General features: G+C 44.2%; 1 long non-coding RNA gene across 1 annotated transcript; it reads left to right on the forward strand.

The window, feature by feature from the left end:
• The first annotated feature begins 432 nt into the window (after positions 1-432).
• On the forward strand, positions 433-5509 carry LOC126516067 (uncharacterized). Its single transcript, XR_007596014.1, has 3 exons — positions 433-657; positions 1819-1916; positions 3879-5509. It is a non-coding gene; the product is annotated as an uncharacterized lncRNA (long non-coding RNA).
• Positions 5510-7576: the final 2067 nt, after the last annotated feature.

Below are 7576 nucleotides of genomic sequence, written 5' to 3' on the forward strand. Positions count from 1 at the left end.
CTGGACATTTACGCCCGGCAGTAGCACAAACAGCTTCCGCCCTGAGAAAGCAAAGGCCTCCTCTAATATCAAGGGAGGCGAGGAACTAGAACACCGCTGGGGTCCCTGCAGGAGAAATGGAGCATTTGCAAATGGCGTTTAAGGACAGCCACAGAGACTGGGAATCTATTCCTGAAGATGGAAGCTCATGGGTGTGACGCCTGCCTCGCACCTGGGACCAAAGCAGCCTTGGTAGCTTTGGAGGGACTGGACTGGACAAGAGGGTGTTTCTTCAGAGGCAGGACAGAGACAGGATGCTGAGCAGGGGGGTAAGGAGGTCCGAAAGCTCTCACTGTGTACCTATCAGTGCCCTGGATGATGTGACTATACCCAGCCACGGGGCCCTCAAACCTGGGGTCAGTCCTAGCAAGTAAAGCAGGCTGGTGCTTCTAAACAGGCTTCTGAGAGGTGGGTCAGAACATTGGTACTCCACCCACCATCCAAGTCACATGACAGCCCCAGGAGCCACATTGTTTTTTTCAACTAAATATTTTGTTTGGTGGAACAATGCTTCACTTGGGTAACCGCTTCTAGGGAGCTCGGTAGGCCAGCACACTATTTCAGGACAGCTATTTCCCCCTGGATTTTCATTGTAACCAAAGAGCAATCAAGGCCACGGTAAGACGAGTTCATCTGATAGTGGGTATCAAACAGAAGTAAACTTCTCTGGTGGATTTGGGTGGCCTCTGGCAGAAGCCGGACTGGGGAAGACGGTGTGTGTCCAGGAGAAACTCATTGTCAGCAAGGAGGAAGGTGACAGATGCAGAGGAGAGCTGCTCCCTCAAGACAGCTTCAATCTGGGACACTCCCCAGGGTCGCATTGCTGAGGGCTTATTGCCCGGAGAGGTGCTATTAGGAAGGAGGTTGCGGAACCTTTAAGAGTTGGGGCTGAGTGTGAGGTCTCCAGAGTTACTGGGGACACTCGTCCTTAGATTATAGAATCTGGTGTTTTCCTCTCCTTCCAATCCTACCATGAGACAAGCAGTTCCTCCCCTCATATCCCTACTGATGCTTCTCCTCTACCATGGCCCCAAAAGCAACGGGACCAGGTAATCACAGGCTAGCACCTTCAAACCTACGATTCAAAGTATGACTATTTCTCTCCCTAAACGGATGTCTCTGGTATTTGTTATAGCGATAGAAAGCTGACAAGCATGGGGTCTTCCATATAGTGACACATAAGCTCAGTCACCCAGTAGGTGTCTGTCAGCTCTGATGAATAGGGCATTCGTGTGGCAACTGGACATGAAAACTGCAAGGATGCAGAGACTGGGCCAATCAGCAGCAGCTTCTAGCCCTTTCTAGACTTGGCCCCTGGAAGCAGTAAAGGAGCTACAGCAACACTGCTGACGTGGCTAACCCCGTCTAGCTTTACCTGGTCCTGAGTTCTTCATTGAAGCCTCTAGTTGTACTGAGCTATGTCCAATCTCTTTTCTTTTGGTGTGATGAAATACATGGGGGGGGGGGCGGGGAGACAACTAGGGGGAGACTGGGGTCTATTTAGCTTAAAATCATAAATCACAGTCCTTCATCACAGGGAAGTCAAGGCAGGGGCTTAAGGCACGGCCTACAAGTCAAGAGCAGAAAGACACAAATCCAACTGTGGTGGTTTGAATAAAAATGGCCCCATAGGCTCATAGGGCGTGGCGCTAATAGGAGGTGTGGCCTTGTTGAGTGGGTGTGGCTTTGTTGGAGGAAGTGTGTCACTAGGGTTGGGCTTTAGGTTTCAGAACCTCAAGCCAGGCTCAGTGGCTCACTGTCTCTTCCTGCTACCTGCAGATCCAGATGTAGAACTCTCAGCGACCTCTCCAGCACCATGTCTACCTGAGCACTGCCATGCCCCCGACCGTGATGACCATGGACTAAATCTCTGAAAGGTAAGCCAGCCCAATTAAACGTTTTCCTTTGTAAGAGTTCCTGTGATCATGATGTTTCTTCACAGCAATAGAAGCTCTAAGACAGCACCCATGCTGTCTGCCTGCTTGCTACTCATCTAGCTTCCTTCGCTTTTATGTCATTCGGGACCCTCAGCTAATGGTTCTCCCACACTGTCCTGGCTCTTCCTTTATCAGCAATCAAGACCATCCCCCATAAGCACACCCACAGGCCAAAACAATCTACCTAGTTCCTCAATAAGTCTCTCTTCCCTTCCCTTCCCAGGTTCTAGACTGTGCCAATTAAGTTTAAAGTTAAAGCTAACCATTGTAAGTCATGAGGTAAACTTCAAAAAGAAGCTTGAAGTGTTGGAGAGATGGCTCAGTTGCTTAGGTAATTGTCACACAAGCATGGGGACCCGAGTTTGAGTCCCAGAATCCTTGTAAAAATCCAGGTGCACTTATGGCCCTAGCATTGGAGAAGCGTGGATATATGGAGATTCCTGGGGCTTGCTGGCCAGCTGACATTGTTAAATAGGTGCCAAATAGGTGTTGAATAGGCAAAGAAGAGGCCCTATCTAAAAAAGCAAGAAAGACTGCACCTAAGGAGCACCAACCATTGTTGACCTCTGGCTTCCATATGCGTGCACAGACATACAAACACATGCATATACACACACACATATACATATATATGTACACACCGACCCACCCACGTGTATGTGTATATACACATACCCAAATATACACACACATATACATATTCACATATGTACACATACAATGTACACATACGCACAAGCACACACAGATGCCCACATGTGTGTACATACACATGTATACACACATGCACACATATACCCATATGTACACATACATATATTCACATATTCATCCGAGCACACACACAAGTATGTGCACATACGCACAAAAGGAAAGAAGAAGCATCAGAATAGAAACTATATAGTAGAAAAATAGAAATATCAAAAGCTACTAGAGATCTCCTGGCAGTTCACATCTGTTCTGGACCAGCTGCCTCAAGAATTCTTCTGTGCATAAGGCCTTGTGTATCTGAGCCATCATCATCTGGGCTTTTCTCTTAGGCACAGCTGGATTTTATATGTCTGGCTATAATGCCGAACAGAAAAAGGACAAAACCTCAGTGCTAGAAGGGGAGGGGTCTACTGCAGAGAGTACGAGGTATTTAGATAGGATATCCATTACTCTAGCAACAGGGAGGGAAATGCTTTTTGACAAGTTTCATTGAATTTTTGTCACATTGATGTATTCTAGTTATCTTTCTGTTGGGGTAATCTTTTTGTAAACTGTGGGAGGGTGTGTCTCTGTTTTACCTCACCCGCCTAGGGCATCTTCTGGTTGGTTTAATAAATAGTTGAGCGGCCAATAGATAGGCAGGAGAGGATGGGTGGGACTTCAGGGCAGAGAGAGGAACTCTGGGGGAAAAATCGAGGTGGGAGATTCACCAGCAAATGTAGAGGAAGTTGTACATATGGTACTGAGGAGAGGTCGGCAGTCATGTGGCAGAACATTGATTAATGTAAATGGGTTAATTTAAGTTTTAAGAGCTAGTTGGGAGCAAGCCTTAGCTAAAGCAACACTTTCATAATTAATAAGAAGTCTCTGTGTCATTATTTGGGAACTAGCAGTACAAAGAAAGACCCGTTATATCTTTCCTTTAAAAGTCGCTTGTTCCTTGAAGAGCAATTTGAATTAACCAATACCTGTCTGTCTGCTCACCTACCACAGGATGCCTGTGCCCCATCACCACTCTAGAGCTATTCCCTAGACAGTCTCTTACAGTCATGCAGTTAGCTCCCACTCAGAAAATGTCACCCTGAAGTCCTCATTGACTCCAGCACCAGGCAGCTCCAGGCCGCCTTCTGCCTGTGTGCTCATTCTCCTAATCTGAGATGTCACCTTTCGTCACCTTTCCTCTTTGCACAGAGCCTTTCCTGTAGAAGCCTGGCCTGAAGACAACGCAGCTTCAGAAGAGTTGTATCTGGAAATGAACGCATCGCTGCTAGACAGATTCTCCACCTTTAATTACAGAAGACTTGACACCCATCAAGTAACGCATAGATCAACCTGCTGCCACGTTTCCTGGGTGTCTCTCAAGCCCTACCAAGGCTCTCCCTCCCTTCCCTTACTCTTCTGTCTGGTTGCTGTGGGAACTCAAAGGGAATTGGATGGAATAATAGGTAGATTAGTGTAAGCTTACTCACACTTATATTAATAGTGAGTAATAAAGTGAATACTTGTGAGCTATTATTTACAGACAATTTACATTATTATAAATTCTTGTATATTGATACAAATTCAAGTTATATCTGTTATGTTGAATATGCTCCTTTTTCTGTTTAAAATATTTTACACCTATGCAAAATTATTTTGTCATATTATATGTGTGCATGTTTCTATCTTTGCATAAGATATCTTGTATATTAATACAATTTTAGGGTATATTTATTCTGTTGCACTATACACTTCTACCTCTGATAGATACTTATAAATTGTTTACATTTTGAGGTCATTTGCTGTACATTTGTTTAAAGTTGTTTAATATTTTAACATAAAGCCTTAGTCTTTAAGCTATAGGTATTAAAAATTATAGGTCAATAGTCACCCATGTTTGTCATACTTAGACTAATCAGGTTCTTTAGATACATAGAGATTGTATTCCACATAGGCAATTCTTCAAACACTTCAAAAACTGTAGCTGTAAAATACAGCATTTAAATAACTCAGGATTCTGTTGATGTGAGACACATTTACTCCTGATAGCACTGATCTATTCCCAAGAAAATGTTGGGCACCAAAGATACTCCATTAGGAGTTTGTTTTCTTCTTGGCAAAACTGGCCCTTGGACAAAGAACTCCCCATGACTTGACCACTGACAAAATGCATGGTGTCCAGATTAGACAAGCAAGATACAAAAAAAAAAAAAAGACTGCCAAACCTTTCCAAGACAGGGTAAGACAGTTTAAAATTTCTCCTGCCTCTAAAAATGGTCTGTCAGTTACTTTAAGCCTTAGCCAAGTTGTTTGCTCCAATGCTACAAATAAGACTTTGTGTGATTGCCCAGGTAGCCAGATGTCTCTGTCATTTGTTACACCTTTTAAAAGTTGCTTGATTGTGCTTCCTGTTTTTTCAAGTAATATTATTTCCCTTCTCAGGTCTTTGATGGGGTTAAAGCCTAAATAATCATAGTTGCTTTCCTCTCATGACTTAGCCAAGCCATGTCTAATACAAGACTTAAACTACTTAGGATAGAATAACTATTAAAACATTTAACATATGTTTCTTGCTTGATATTGTTCATGCTGGTTATAAATCTAATTTTTATACTTAGTATTTGTTCTTATTGTATGTACTTTTGTATTAGGCTTAAAACTCTTTTGTTTAGACAAAAGGGGGAGGTACTGTGGGAACTCCTTCAGCCAAGAGCCTTTAAGATAGTGGCCCACTTTGGGCATGGTCACATGTACTAGATTTATAGATGTGAAAGCGTGCGTGGCCCCTTGGCAGCTGGATTCAGTTCCCCACTCCTGTAGAGGACTGCTGGTCTGTGATTATACCCCCAAATAAAGAAAGCTTTATTATGCTCCATTCTGGGCTAGTGTGGGACTATTTTATTATAATCAACAGCATCTGGTCCCAGCATTCCAAAATTTTATCTTCTCAGGCTTTGAATGGAGCAAGATTTAAATTATTGCTTCTTCAAAAAGAGAAGAGAAAGTCCTATTCTCGGGAGCAGGGGGGTTTGGATTTTTTTCTTCTGCCACCCACACCCATAGAGATATCTCCAGGGAGACACCATTACAGTCACAGGTCACATGGTGTTTCACAAGACAAAAGGGACGCGATACCCAGACCTCTATCCTAGGACCATAAAGAACTGGTTAGAGCTTTGAAATTAAGGTTCTCTTTGAACTTGAGCCAGGGCAAATTATTCTCCCTCTCAGGAGAAGGAGTCAATAGCACGTTGTTTGCATAGGGTCAGAGCGGGAGTCCAGGGCTCAGGATTCCTGCCATGCCTTCACCCACACCACACAAAGCCATATCAAGAATGCTTTTATGACCTCGAGCTGAACCTCTGGATCCACTCGTCTTCCCTCTACCTTGCTCCTGGTAGCCAATACTCTGTCTCTATCAGTTGGACAACTCAAGAACCTCATACAAGTAGACTCACGCTTATACTACTGTTTTCAAATTGTCCCATGTTATAGCATACATCAACATTTCCTCCCTTTTTCAGGGTTAATCATATCCCATTATACGCCGTTCTGGTTAGCTTTAACTGTCAATTTGACACAACCTAGGAATTTCTGGGAAAAGGCTCTTGATTCTGAGATTGCCCACATCTGTTGGCCTGTGGGTATGTTTGTGGCGGATTGCCCTGATTTCTAATGGCTGTAGAAAGCCCCTGCCCCTTGTGGGCGCCACCATTCCCCAGGCAAGTGGCTCTGACATGCAGAAGAAAGCTGACTGATGATAAGCCCGCTTGTCCACCTGCCTGCCTGCCTGCCAGCCAGCAAACAGCATCCTCTATGTTCATGCTCTACTTCCTTGCCTGTGAAGTGAGTTCCTTGGTAGATGGCAGTGTTGTGTGGAACAGCAAGCAGGCCTACCTTCAAGTTCCTTCCGTGAGTCCTGCTTTGACCTCACTCGACGATGATTTAAAGTTGTAAGCCCCATAAGTCCCTTTCTCTTCTCAATTACTCTTGGTCAGGGTATTTTATGATGGCAACATAAGTGAACAAGACTCTGTGTGTGTGTGTGTGTGTGTGTGTGTGTGTGTGTGTGTGTGTGTGTGTGTGCGCGCGCTAAGGTAACTCTACCTTAGCAGTGTTGTACCCATGTCTGCTTAGGTTTCTCCTTTCAGCTCTTTGGATTGCACATCTTGAGTACGGATTACTAGATCTGGACCATGTGTCATTCTCTTCCTTTTTCTTTTCTTTTCTTTCTTTTTTTTTTTTTTTTTTGTGACTGACACTCTACCGTGACTGCTTCATAAATAAAAGTATGTCCCTTGTAACCACAACCCCAGTCTAGAAAGCGGCAGTCAGGAAACAAAGGACACAACTTCTACACGCCTGCCTAGTCCCCGTTTTAGCTCTTGGCTTCCAGTGGCGTCTGCACTTCTCTGTTGACAATATGTGTTCCATACTTGTGAAGGTACACATACAACAATCTCCGTACATGTGAACCAAACGACGTGCAGGAGATCTCTAGTGCCACGCGTTCCAGATATAGTTGGCGGAGCGCTTGCATCCTTTGAGGAAAATTACAAGCGGAGTGAGTGTCAGCATAGCCATGGCACACCTCTGATGTCAATCCTAACAGAATCATGAGCAAAACGGATCACAAAGCAGCCATATTCCTGTCTTGTGCTCAGAGCACGCTGTTTTAAGCATGTCACATCTTACAGTAATATGTGTCAAAGACAGTTTGACTGATATCTATCCACAGTTCTGCAGAGGTGATCTCCAATTTCCCTCATTCTAAGTGACCAGACTTTCTTTTTAACATTAAAAATATATTATCTCAGGCTGGAGAGATGGCTCAGTGGTTAAGAGCATTGCCTGTTCTTCCAAAGGTCCTGAGTTCAATTCCCGGCAACCACATGGTGGCTCACAACCAT

The sequence above is a fragment of the Alexandromys fortis genome, unplaced genomic scaffold, assembly GCF_014885135.2.
Source record: "Alexandromys fortis isolate MF-2015 unplaced genomic scaffold, M_Fortis_MF-2015_v1.1 scaffold_143, whole genome shotgun sequence".
Classification (NCBI taxonomy): domain Eukaryota; kingdom Metazoa; phylum Chordata; class Mammalia; order Rodentia; family Cricetidae; genus Alexandromys; species Alexandromys fortis.